The sequence below is a fragment of the Vulpes lagopus genome, chromosome 14 (genome assembly GCF_018345385.1).
Source record: "Vulpes lagopus strain Blue_001 chromosome 14, ASM1834538v1, whole genome shotgun sequence".
In the NCBI taxonomy this organism is placed as follows: Eukaryota; Metazoa; Chordata; class Mammalia; order Carnivora; family Canidae; genus Vulpes; species Vulpes lagopus.
In genome coordinates, this window is record NC_054837.1 from 15,644,908 (window position 1) to 15,659,042 (window position 14,135).

Genomic DNA, 14,135 nt, shown 5'->3' on the forward strand with positions numbered 1-14,135 from the left:
GTTGGATTCAGGCCACCCATAAGCCCTGCTCATCCTGGCTGGAGGCTAGGGCCGCCTGGATTGGCCCAGCTCCCTCCCCATGTAACCTTGAAAATAAAGATCCTCCTGTGTTTTGACCTCAGTGATTCCCCGGGCCTGCCATAGTAAAGGAGCTCAATAAGCATAGTTGAGCATCTTGAGGCCTCAGTTTCCAAAACCATAAAATGGGCTCTCAGTGGAACAGTCTCTAAGAGCCAGTTGATGTTCATGGAGGAGGGAACAGCATGTGGCACATGAGAGTCATTTGAACGCCAGCAGCTGTCTGGACACGTGGCATGTGTGGGTGCCAGACCTGGGTCACGTCCTGGGCCAGCTGCTCACTAACTATGTGGCAAGTCCTGTCCCTCACGGGGGTTCCTCCTCCCATTCTGTAGAGTGAGAATAAGTTGTCCTGAGGCCTGCTCAGTTAACGCACAGATGGGACCTCGCACGTCGTGAGCCCTCTGGTAGGTATGTGGCACCTGCCACTGGCAGAGAGTGGCTCTGTGGTTTTGGCAGTGGCTTTGCTGCACTCTGATTGAGCAGCCCAGGGAGTCAGGGTGGGGGTTTCAGTGGAGCAGGGTGGGCCTGCAGGCAATGGGGTGGAGGTGGAAGAAAGCTGCTCTTTGCCAGGCATGAACTGGGTACTTCCACATGGATGGGTCTAACTCACACCCAACCTGCAGGAGCAACTCATTCCTCCATATTACAGGTAGGGCCAAGGAGGCCCAGAGACATCGAGGAACCTGCCCAAAGCTGCTCAGCAGAGCCCAGTTCTGAGACTCTTGGATCTCGGTCTCCAAGGCCTGTGCCATGGGTCCTCGCCTGGGATTCAGGGGAGTGGTCGGTGGGTGGGTGTAGCCAGCTGGGGCTCAGAGTCAGACAGACCTAAGTTCGAACTCCAACTTCGCTCTGTATAATCACAGGAGTTATTTCTTGTTTCCGCACTCAGGCCCCTCATCTCGAGGTGGGAATAGCAGAATGAGAACCAACCTGTTGGCATTGTTCCGAGGGGCAAATGAAGTGATGCTCTCTGGGCCCGCAGGGATTGTACAACTCATCTCACCGTTGGGAATGATCTGGATACCCCATTCACAGATCATAGAACTAAGGTTCATAGAGGCAAAGCGACCTTCAGGGTCATTAGGGAGCAAGATGCTGCTTGAACCCAGAGTTGTCTGAATCCAAAGTGAGCCTTACCACACCACAGTTAATATTAGATTAATTAGGGATCCCTGGGTGGCGCAGCGGTTTGGCGCTTGCCTTTGGCCCAGGGCGCGATCCTGGAGACCCGGGATCGAATCCCACATCGGGCTCCCGGTGCATGGAGCCTGCTTCTTCCTCTGCCTGTGTCTCTGCCCCTCTCTCTCTCTCTGTGACTATCATAAATAAATAAAAAAATTTTTTAAAAAAATATTAGATTAATTAATATGATAATGACAGTGATATGAGTACTGATTTCTTCTCCTGCTGACCCCTGGGGAGGCTTCCTGTCTCCATTGCCCTCAGAATTTGGTGGTGATAAGCTGCTGCGGTTTCTCAGGATGGGGGTCCTGGTGAGGCCAAACTTTGAGAGGCAGGAACACAGGTGAGCAGAGCAAGCCTCTCCCCAACCCCATCCTGGACCTACCCTCCCTGGCCTCATGTATTAAGAGGGATCTGTCACTGGTCCTCCTTTCTTGCCTATGATGGGCCAAACAAATGGGCTATTCCCTGTTTGCTGGCCTGCCCAGGCCTCCTGGGCCTCTGCCAGCCTCTATTGCCCACCTCGCCATTGCAGGAGGGTGAGGGCACATCTTGGCCCGTGGGGGTCTGAAAGTGCTGCTGGCTGCAATTCACCAGGGTGCCTGACTCCCCGACCAGTGCTTCTGTGCTCTCAGATGGCAGAAAGTTGGGGGAAATTGATTTTCAAATGGGGTAATGAAGCCTGGCAATGTGGCAATGAAGATATAAATGGATGTCCTTTCTAGGGTGCCAGCAGGGAGAGTTTGGGTTCACATGTTAAAGGAGATGCTCTATGTGCAGGCTCACTGGAGGGATGGGATGGGAGTTGTTTCAGGATCCTACCACAGGGGTCTTTGGCTTTTACTGGAAGGTAGAGAATTAAAATTAAATAACTTTTCTCTTTTTGATGGTGGCCATATTTGGTGACGGCTGCCATGATGAGGTGGTCAGATTTTGTTAGCTGATAGCTGTGACCTAATCATGGAATTATGAGGCTGAGCTAAATTTTGCAGTGGGCTAATAAAATTTCTAGATTTTCTGCTGAGGTCCCCAGAGGTAAAGGGAACAGGAAAAAGAAAGAGAAAGAAAGAAAGAAAGAAAGAAAAAAAGAAAGAAAGAAAGAAAGAAAGAAAGAAAGAAAGAAAGAAAGAAAGAAAGAAAAAAAGAAAGAAAGAAAGAAAGAAAGAAAGAAAGAAAGAAAGAAAGAAAGAAAGAAAGAAAGAAAGAAATCTTGTAGTTGGAAAGAGCTGGATGTGGTCCAGCTCCCCATTTTATAGAGGAGGAAATGGAAGCCCAGAGAGAGGGGTGTCCAGGGCCATGCAGCGAGACTGCGATGGCAGCCAGACTCGGGGAGGAAGCATGACCTTCCTCTGAACACAGTGAGTGGCAAGGTGTCATAGCCCAAGGGCACTCAGTTGGTAAAGGGCACAGTGGATCTGAGAGCAAATTGCCCTGGTCTCCTAGGCCTTCTGCTGAGGGACAGCCTACATATTCTGTGAACTTTGGGACAGGCTCCTTCCTTAGTCTGGCTCTAGTGCTCAGCTTGGCCCTCTGTGCAGATACTTGAGGAAGGCTTGTTGAGTGAATGGAGAAATAAGAGAAGGATATTACATTCATTGTCTACCCACCCACCCACCCATCCACCCATCAGCCTGTGGAGTGAATGTTTGTGCCTCCTCCCAAATTCATACATCGAAGCCATAGCCCTCAGGTAGCTGTATTTGGAGGTGAGGACTCTAGAGGAATCATGAAGGTTCAATGAGGTAATAAAGGGGCCCTGATCCGATAGGTTTAGTAGTCTTATAAGAAGAGACACCAGAGAGTTCTCCCCACCCCATCCCTGTGCACATACAGAGGAATGGCCATGTAAGGACCAGCGAGAAGGCAGCCATCTATAGGCCAGGAAGAGAGGTCTCACTGGAAACAGAATTAGCTGGAACCTTGATCTTAGACTTCTAGCTTCCAGAACTGTGAGAAAATAAATTTCTGTTGTTTATACCATAGAGTCTATGGTATTTTGTCTTGGCAATCTGAGCTAATACATCTTCCATTTCCCTTTCCCATTCCTTCTTGCCTTTCTTCCTTTCTTCCTTCCTTCTTTCCTTCTACCCACCCATCCTTCCCTCATTTCATCTCCCATCCATCCATCCATCCATCCATCCATCCATCCATCCATATATCATCCTTCCTCTCTTCCCTTCATCCCTTCTTCTTTTCCTTCCTTCTCTCTTTCCATTCATCTACCCATCCTTCCATCATTTCATCCATATATCCATTACGTATCTATCCATATGTTAGCCTTCCTCTCTTCTTCCCCTCCTTTCTTTTTTTCCTTTTCTCTTTCCATTCATCCACCCATCCTTCCATCCATCCATCCATCCATCCATCCATCCATCATATATCCATCCATATATCATCCTTCCCCTTCCTTCCTTCCTTCCTTCCTTCCTTCCTTCCTTCCTTCCTTCCTTCCTTCCTTCCCTTCCTTTCCTTCCTTCCTTCCTTCCTTCCTTCCTTCCTTCCTTCCTTCCTTCCTTCCTTCCCTTCCTTTTCCTTTTCCTTCCTTCTCTTCTTCCACTCAGCCACCCATCCTCCTGCCCCATCCTTCCTTTGCCTACCCCTTGTCCATCCCATGCTGGTACTGCTGGATGCCCTGACACCCTCACCCCACTCCCTGCACCATAGCATTACCCAAACCATGTCAAAACCTGCCCCTGGGACCCTCAGCCCAGAGCCCTGATGGGACACCTCTGTATATTTTCTATCCATGGTGCCTTGCCACAGGATTCTTTCTGACTCCTTTGTCACACAGGAAGACTTTGTGAAGTCAGAGCAAAATTATCCTTTAAATGTAATAAAGAAAAAAAGCCAACTAGCCGTAGGTTTGTACCATGAGGGAACAAATAGAAAATTAACTTTATTTACACAAATAGGAATGATCAAACCCCAACAGCTGTCCAGGTATCAGGCTACAGAGTCTGGAGTATTCGAGGAGGACTTCCAGAGGCGAGGCTGGCCTGGAGAAGCTAGGTACCTGGAGGAAGGCCCCCCCAGGGGAGCTCACCAAGAATTCCCAGCAGCCTGTCCCACATGCTCCACCTCAGCCCCGCCCAGGCTAGCTCCATGCAAATCACCCAGGAGCCTCATTTGTATACACACCAGCTCATTTACACATCCCCCAGCTCTGGGTGCGGAGGTTGCCACAGGCTGGCTGACAGCAGCCCTTTTGTTTTCACCACCATTCAGGGAGCTGTTGCTTCATCCTTCGAATGGGGGGCAAAAAAGAAAGAAAGGGAGAAAAAAAGAAAAGAAAAGGGAGTGAACCCCTCAAGACAAAGAAACAGGCACCATCTGGGCAACAGGAAGAAAATGCTACTGTCTGGGGTTTGGGCCCTGGGGGAAGCAGGTGACTGGGACCAGGCCTTGGGGGTGGCTGGAGCAAAACATCTTAGACTTGCTGGCACTGGCTGGGGTCCCATCTTGTATGTCGCTCTGGCATCTTGGGCTGTGCCTCTGTTTCCCCATCTGGGAAATGGCAGCCTCATAGCACCAGTGTGGAGGTTGCTGGCATCTAGTAGCTTCCAGAGCTCTTGCTTGTGTATTTACTCCTGCTGCAGACCCCTGGTGGTGAAGGGACCTGGAAGGGCCCTCCCAGCCCTGCCATACCTGCCCCTTCCCTGCCATGTGCCTTTGTTTCCCTCAGTGGTAGGACCTTCAAGGACTGGTTCCCTCTGGTTCTCCCCTCCTCCCACCATTTAATAAATAGCAACAAAAGTCAAAATATGTAGTGATGATAATAATAATATGAATATTAATCATGCCTGTAAGCAAGATCCCCTTCCTGGCCAAGCTCGGAACCTGAATTTCCTCATTTTATCCTAGTCCTAAATGCCCAGTGGCCCAGATTTTACTGCCATGTTCATTTTACAGATGAGGACATGGAGGCGCAAACGGAGGCCTCAGGCTGTGGTTTCTGCAGGCAAAGCTCTCACCTTCTAGAGGACTTTGCTTGTGCTCCTCTTAGTCCCCTCCCCACAGGTCCCTGTGCACAGAGCAGCCACTGGACACTCCTGCAGTGCATGAGTGGGAGGGCATGGCATGCTGGCAGTGCAAGGACCTAGGGCAAGGGTTGCCCTTTCTCAGCAAGTTAGACCTTGCCCAGGAGAGCCGTCGTTTAGGCATGGTGGGCCTGGGGTTTGGTGGGCTAGAAGCTGAAGGGTCTTACGGGTGGTGAAAGGACACAAATATTTAATCTTGCACTTTGTCCCTGACTTTGTGGGCCCTTCCATCCTTGATCCTGACCCTGCCTCTGAAACTATGTGCCCCTCATTTCTCACTATTCTTCTTGAGTCTTTCTCCTCTTCAGGTTCCTGTTTGAGTGAGTGTGGTGCAAAGGCCCTGTGGTCTGCATATCTTATGGTCTTTCTTCCTTTTATTCTCACAATTTGATTGCATTATGTGTGTGTGCATGTGTGCATGTGCCCATCCCATTAACAGGAAGAATAGGCTTCATGGGTGTAACTGTGAGTTCACATATGTGGGGCCCTTGTGTTTCCATGGGGTTTAAGAACATGGATTCTGCTACCAGCCTGCCTGGGTTCAAATCTCAACTCTTCTAGCTGCCAGATGTGTGACTATAAGCAAGCCATTCAACCTCTTGGAGCCTCGATTGCCTTACCTGTAAAATGGGGATGGTAGTAGTTTTTAGCCTACTAAATGGATGGATGGAATGAGTAACACATACATAACTGTGAAGAATGGTATTTGGCCCAGGTTAAGCTCTCTTATAGGGGTCAGCTATGATGACGCTTGAGTGTGTGCATGTGTGTGTGTGTATGTGTGCGCACTGCAAGTTGGGTCCAGAATTTTTATCCAAGCTAGCACATATGTTGGGCTTATCACATGTGTGTATTCACACATGCCCGTGTGGGCGAATGTCTGTACACAACATATGCTGGCACACATGGGCACACCTGCGTTTTATGTACCTGTGTGCATTACATGTGACCTGTGTATTCATGACGGGTAGATGCAACCTGGTAGTCAAGAGACACTTGCAAGGTGTGGCTTGTGCTTGCTCTGAACACTTCATATCAATGTTCATTAACTCGATTAATACCTTAATTTGTGTGGAAGGGTTTGTAGGAAAATCGAACTTGTTCTTTCTGTAGGAGGTAGTAGGATTTGCCTCAAGCCCTGTGAAAGAGGCTCTCCTCTCTCTCTCTCTCTCTCTCTCCTCTCTCTCTCTTGTTTCTCTCTTTCTTTCCATCTTGGAATCAGGAAGGATGCCCCCCTTCCCCAGTCAGGAAGAGTGGCTCACATGACCAAGGCAGGCCCACGGAGCCCTGTGGGTGGGCTGGTAATGCTCCTGCTGTCTGCAAGGCTGGCTTCAGGAGCCACTCTCTGGTCACACCTGGGAACGAACTCCCTCTGCAGTACTCCGGGGGCCTGGGGGGTGGGGGTGTCCCAAACTCTTCCTTTGGCCCCAGTCCTTCCCCCAAGTGTTTTCCCAAGGTTCACGTTGCAGTTTTAAATTTAGCAACTTGCAAAGCCTTGTATAACCCTGGCTGTTTCATCTTTCCAACCCTGGCTCCTGCTTGGGATCTGGGGGCCTCTTAGAACCTTTTTTGGAAGGGATAGAATTGGAACCATCATGAGGGGGATCAGAGGGGGCAAGAAGCCCTCAAGTCCTCATCAATCCCCCTGGGACACTTCCCATTTCATAATCATTCCTCTCTGCCCGAGAGCCTTCAGGCTACCTGGTCATGTGCCTCTCTTTCGGTTGGAGGAAGCTGGCGCCAAGGCAGAAACACTTAGCTGGAGTCACACATGCGGGTTTGAGAGCTGGCTCTCCTCCGAGTCTCTATGCAAGTCGGTGAGACCCTTCTGCTCCATGGACCTCAGTTTCTCCTTTCTCCACCTATCCAATGGGCTTTTTGTTCCTCCCCTGGTCTTGAAGATGGTGCAAAGATGAGAGTGTGTCTGTGATCTGCGATTCACTGTCTTCTCTTGAATTTCCCTGGAAGCCTTAACTCCAGAAATGTTTGTGGGTTCATCTGCTGCTGGGAGGGGCATATGGAGTATGGACGGGTTGGGTGGGTGGCCCAGAGGTCTTAATTTTTGTTCCCTGGGAGCCTTGGGCATATAGAAGTTGCCATGCAAGTGGTGGTTGAAGGATGATACCTCCTAGGAGTGGTGATTTCTGGAATGTGACCCTCCCCCTCAAGGTCACACAGCCAGCGAGGGCCAGCTGGTTGCTGGGAGGGCATGGACCCTGGTGGTGACACAGGCCACCATTGTGCAAGTACTGTTTGTGCCTGTCCAGGGGGAGGAGGGCGAGGGATTAGCACCCAGCCTGTCTGCTCCCTGGGAGGCCTGGCGAGGCGGTCATTGGGCCAGCTGGTCTCAGAGGGAGGCGGGGGGAGAACCTGACACCCCAGAACACTTGGCCCTGTCACTCCCAGGGGATTTGGTGAGCCGGTGGGTAACCTGGTCGGGTACACGCTGTGCTGGGTGACTGGGGGTGTGGGGGTTAGGGGAGTTGGTACATTCTTCTGAGTCCAGCACAGTGCCAGGCACATAGTAGGTCCTCCGTACATATTTTCGTATGAGTAAATGAACAGAAAAAGTCTCGATCTCCCCACCTAAAACCTCCACCAGTCTTCCCAGGCCAATATGTGTTCCCACCATGGTCTCAAAACCTAGATCCAGAAGCCTGAGAGGCACCATTGCTTCCTTCCATCACCAAGACCCAACGATTCCACCTCCAATGTATCCAAACCCACCCTCTCCCCTCTCTCACCTTCACCATTGTCTCTCCCTCTGCCCCTCTCCTGCTCCCCCCAGTTTCTTCTCCACCAGAAGCAGGGGTGGTCCTGGCTGAGTGTAAGTGGTCACATCAGTCCTCTGTTCAAAGCCTGTGGCTTTAAACCCAAATGCAGACTCTGCCTACAAGGTCCTCCTTTTTTTACTCAGCCCCATTGCTCTCAGTTTTGCTCCCAGTTAAATGGGCCAAGTTCAACCAGGTTCCCACTTCAGGCCTTTGCTTGGACTGTTCCTTCTTGATGTTCTCAGGGCTCATTTCTGCTCGTCTGGCAGGTCTCACCAGTATTTGTGATTTTATTCTTATGTCCTTATGTTCTTTCTTGTGGTCACTATCTTGATATCAGGTTATAGGGACATGTCTGGAACAAGATTAGGGTGACAAAGGTGGTGGATGCTTGGGATGATTTTGCGGGAGCAGAGGCACCCTTCACTAGGATGGGCTGCTTGCCATGTAGTCATCTGTTAAACTAATTATTTCTCTTTCCCTTCTGTCCATCCATCCATCCATCCATCTCCCCATCCATTCATTCATCCATCTGTCCATCTACCAGTCTGTCTACCCATCCACCACCTGTTTGTCCATTCATTTCTTCATCTGTCCATCCATCTATCCATCATCTATCCATCCATCTGTCTACCTGTCCACTTGTTCATCTATCCATTCACCATCCATCCACCTGTCCATCTGTCCACCCATCTACCTGTGTATCTGCCATCCACCCATCCCTCCATCCATCTATCCACCCACCTATCCACTTACCTGTACATCCATCTATCCATCCATCCACCCACCCATTTGTCCATCTGTCCACTTACCAACCCATCCACTGGTCCATCCATCTACCCATCCAGCCATCTATCCACTCATCCTGTCTTCTACCCATCCATCTACTCATTTACACAATTTTTTAAAAAGGATTTTACTTATTTCTTCATGAGAAACACACACACACACACACACACACACACACACACACACACACACAGGCAGAGACACAGGCAGAGGGAGAAGCAGGCTCCATGCAGGGAGCCTGAAGCGGGACTTGATCCCAGGTCTCTAGGATTACGCCCTGGGCTGAAGGTGGTGCTAAACCGCTGAACCTCCTGGGCTGCCCTCATTCACACAATTTTTATTAAGCTTTTTATTTGACCTGGCCAAGTTATACAATCTTGCTGGGCTTCAATTCTCTTTTCTTCAGAATGGGATAAACATTCCCTCGCAGTGTGGCTCACACGAGATGATGTAGGCACGGTTCCGAAGGTGTGCCTGGCACAGAGGAGGGGCTTGGCCAACACCTCTCTCAGAAGCCCTGGCATCAGTACGGGGATCTGGGCAGCAGGCATGTACTCCTCATCTAGCTCTTGTGCTGGCAGAGCCTCTACCTCCTCTTCCCTAGCAGGTTAATTCCTCAAGGGCTCAGCCAAGTCACACCACACCCATGGAAGAGGAGGGAGGGAGGACCTACTGCCCAGGTGACCCTGGGGCGGGGTGGGAGGGGATGAGGGCCACCTATCCCCTCGCCCTGGCGAGGGACCATGGGGAGGAGGATTCACGAGGGGCCAGGCTGTGTGTGGATGTGGGACCTCAGTCCCCTCTGGATCTCTGCTCATGTCCCTCTACCCCTGCCTCTCCCCTTTTCCCCTTTCCTCCTTCTCCTCCTCCTCTTCCTTCCCTTTCCTCTCCCCAGCCCCAACCCCCGGGCTCTTGCTCTCTGTCAACATCAGCGGGAGAACCTGCTTCTGCAGTTTGACCCTGGTTGTCTCAGAGACACATGATCACAGCCACATTCTTAGACCCCAGGAGCAACTGACCGCATGTCCCATCTGAGCCGCAGAAGCCTTGAGGAACAGAGGACAGTGGCAGCAGAGAAGCCTAGAGTCGAGAAAACTGGGATCTAAGCACCCCAGAAGTCTGCAGCCGGGGCTCACGGGATCTGGGATAACAGAACACTGGGGACAGAGGGTTTGGGAGTCAGGGGAGCACTGCTTGGGGCTGCCTACGCCAGTTGCCAATACCCCACCCCGTGTTGCCAACACCTTTCTTTCACAAATATTTACTGAGCACTTACTATGTGCCAAGCACTGTTCTAGGCCACTTGGGGATAAATCCATAAGCTAAGCAGGCCAAAGTGTCCTGCCTGCTGGTCTTCACCCACGGAGGGGCCGTGACCACACAGAACCAGCCGGCCTGGCAGGTTAGGGGGGTGCGCACTGGGCGTCTTGGCCATAACTCGGCACCACCTGTATCATCTGCTTCCTATTTTTCTGGAAGTTGGCTCACTTCACACACACAAATACATTCTTTAAAGGAAGTTTGCTGCTGCTGAAAATAACAGGAAACCAACGTTAGCGGCATCCGACAGAAAGTGTCTTCAAACATGAGCATCGCGAAAATAAAAAGCTGTCATGTGACAGCTGACTCGATGATTTGAGATCCGCCTCTTCCTTGAGATTTTGGGGGTCTGCACCACCTTGGTTGTGAAGGGCAATTGGAGGCCACTGGAGCCACCGAAGACCAGAAGTCTGAGGACATAGAGAGGCTGGAAAATGAAAAGGTATTTTTTAAAACATTCTCTCCGTGGACCATGGACACCGTCAGCCTGCCTCTGGGCCTCCAACTAGTGTGACATCAGGCATGTCATATAACCCTTCTGAGCCTCAGTTTCCCTATCTGGAAACAGGGGCATGATGGATGCACCTTAGTCCTCGGGCCGATGCGGGTGTTAATGGAAAGTAAGGGCTTCAGGTGAGCTGAAGGCTTGGCGAGGTTGGTTAATTCCTCTGCCACGGCCCCGCCTCCTGGCACATCTGTACAGCTGTATCTGGCTGCTTGGAGGGGGAGTCCCGGGGATCCAGCACCTCCTCCGCTCCCCCAAGACCCTCACACCTTTGCCTTCTCCTGATCAGCCTGACTGCTCTGGGCCGAGCCCTCCAGGCCAGTGGCTCCGGGGCAATTTACGGGCCTGCTGTTCCCTCCTCCCTGATTCCCCCTGGTAGCGCGGCTCTAACCACCCCCAGCCCCCACACAGGCTGTATATTTCATGCCCAGGGAGATTTAGGGCCCCACCATCCTCCTGTAGGGAAATCGGACCAAGGGGAATTCTAATGTGGTTTTATCAGCTGTATCACACTCACTTTGCTCGTTGGGGGACGTGCAGGTGCCGTTGGACAAGTGCTGGGAGCAGGTGATAAACTCTCTACATCTTCAATCCCTGCGAGAAGGAGCTGTGGGCCGTGTAGACCCCTGGGACGCCCGCAGTTCAGAGAGTTTGGAACACCCGAGTCTGGAGCTTCCAAAGGGTCCTGGGGCTTACCCGGGTGTGACCAGTGTGGTTCATTCATTCGTTCCCTCTCCTCCCCACTCCCTCTCTCACTGAAACATTGAACCTGTGCGTGCCCTGAACCCCGCACTAGGGATGCAGTTATGAACTGAACACGGTGCCTGCCCTCTGGGGGCTCACACTCCCAAATGCAGCAAGCTTTGTCGTGAGAGACTCGGGGTGCCCTGAGAGCCCGGAGGAGGAACCTGGCCCAAAAGGAGAAGGCCAGGAAGGCTTCCCAGTGGTGGCAGGGGTGGGGAGCATCCAAGCTGAGTTACGGGAGGACGGGAGGACGGGAGGACAGACAGACATCCTGTGGCCCTCAGGGACCCCATCCCCTGTCTTCTTTCCCCAGATGCCCTTGGTCACAGCTTCCCCTTCCAGCTCAGGTGCATGGGAGGACGGGGCCATGGGGTAGGGCAGTGGGCCCTGGGGGTGCAGCGGTGACAGAGGGGGAGGCCACCCCTCTGGGGTCCCCAGGGACTCTGCAGTATGTCCTTTTGTATTTCTCTCCGCAGCAATGCTAATTCGCTCCCTCTTGCATCTTTTCCTTTCCCCTCCCCCCTCCCCTTCCCTCCCTTCCTCTTCCCCTGTCCTCCCCTTCTGTGCGAATTTATCGAGAGCTCACGATGTTCCAGGTCCTCTTCTAGGCCATTAAAGGTCCAGCACAGAACCGATCAGGCCCAGGTCCCTGACCTTACGGCGCTTACATTCTAATAGAAAGAAGACCCATGATGCACAAAACAGGTCAGAGCATAGAATATGTCAGATAATGATCAAAATGAAGCAGAGAAGACCAGAAGTGGGCACGGGGGTGGTCAGTCCCCCAGGAGAATGCCTCTCCCACGCTGGGTCTCTCGTTCCCAGGCCTGCCCTTCCCCGTGGCTACCGGCTACCAACGTAGGTAACCACCAATGGTATACGGCGTGGCCCGGCATGTTTCAAAACTTTCTGTAAATGCAAGCATCCCCCATGTATATCCCGTGATCACGTTTTTGGCTCGACGTCCTCGTTTGAGACTGATCCTTGTTGATACGTGACGCTCCAGTTGACACACTGTCACCGTGATAGACTATTCCGCAGTATGAATGTGTCACTACTCATTGAATCATCCTCCCGCTGATGGACATTTAGGTTGTTTCCAATTTTTTTTTCTTTCTCTTTTACCACCCAAGCTGTAGGAACTTTCTTGTGCCCGTCGACACCCTCGGCCTCGGTGTTCTTTTAGGAAAGAAAACCACCTGGTGACAGAAAGCCAATAGTACCTGTCAAACCTCTCAGCGGGCCCCACGATGACGAGGATGACGAGGATAACAGACAACTCCCAGGTCCTGAATGTTTCCTTCATCCAAGTCTGCCGCAAGCCCCTTAGCCTACAGCCTCCTGTCTATCCCCACGCCCCACGAGGCAGACCCCGGCATCGATCTCATGTAACAGACAGTGGTGTGGAGACCAGAGAGGCCCGGCAGCTTTCCCAAGGCCACCCAGCCAGAATGCAAACCCTCTGAGCTAACTGCTGCCCTGCCCTGCTGCTCCCTCTTCCTCTGTCACCCGCCCCTCCTCTATCACATCCCTCAAATACCCCCAGCTTGGTCATAACTCTGAGCATTCGCACCAGCTATTCCCTTCTGCCAAGAATGCTCTTCCAGCCTCATGTCCCATGCTGCCTCTCAAGAGCCTTCTGGGATCCTTTATTCTTTTTCCTTCCCAGCACGCACTACATGTATAATTAACTAGTCCTCTGGGTTATGGTTTAGGTGTGTGAGCTCCACTGGGCAGAGCCTTGATTTTCATCTCTATGTCCTTATTCTTTTTTAAAGATTTTATTTACTTATTCATGAGAGACACACAGAGAGAGGCAGAGACACAGGCAGAGGGAGAAGCAGGCTCCCTGTAGGGAGCCCGATGTGGGACTTGATCTCAGGACCCCAGGATCATGACCTGAGCCGAAGGCAGACACTGCACCACTGAGCCACCCAGGCGTCCCCCATCTCTATGTCCTTAGCACCCAGCAAAGGTGTCTAGTAGATACTTGCTAAGTAATGCTGGGACTGAGCACTTACTCCGCACCGGCCCTGGGCAGAGTGCTTTACATTTGATCTTCACAATTATCTCTTGAGGTGGGGACATGGTCTTCATGTCACAGGCAAGGAGGAGGAGCAGGAGGCGGTGGCTCAGAGGCATTAACCAGTGTGGAGTAGCTTGCCCAGGGTCACACATCAAGGACAAGCAGAGGTAGGATTTGAAACCAGGTCTGCCTGGCTAACATCACCATGGCCTTCACTTGTCTCCTTGGACACTTGAGCATCACAGAATTCACACATATACCGCCTTCATTTCACCTAGGGGGAGACTGAGGCCCAGAGAGGGACCACGACTTGCCCAGGGTCACACAGAGTTGGCAGCAAGCAGGGTCCAGCCCCGGTCATCACCTGAACCCCTAGGCTCCCGGCCACACCGGCCCAGACCCCATTGGAATGAGGGTGACATGTGTCACACGTCTCCTTCCACACTGGGGGCCGGTGGCCAGGGACACGGCCGGGAAGGGAAAGCTCAGCAGTGGAGCATGAGAGGCACGGAGCAGAGATGCGTCTGTCACTCTGCCCGGATGCTAAAGGCAGCTCCATTATTCAGGTCATCAGGCTGAGCCACCGGGTGGGGGAGGATGGGCCTGCCGCAGCCGGGATGGTCAGCTGGCTGGGCTGCAGGGGGCCTCTGGGCCCCGGGAGCTGTCACCGCTGACGGATG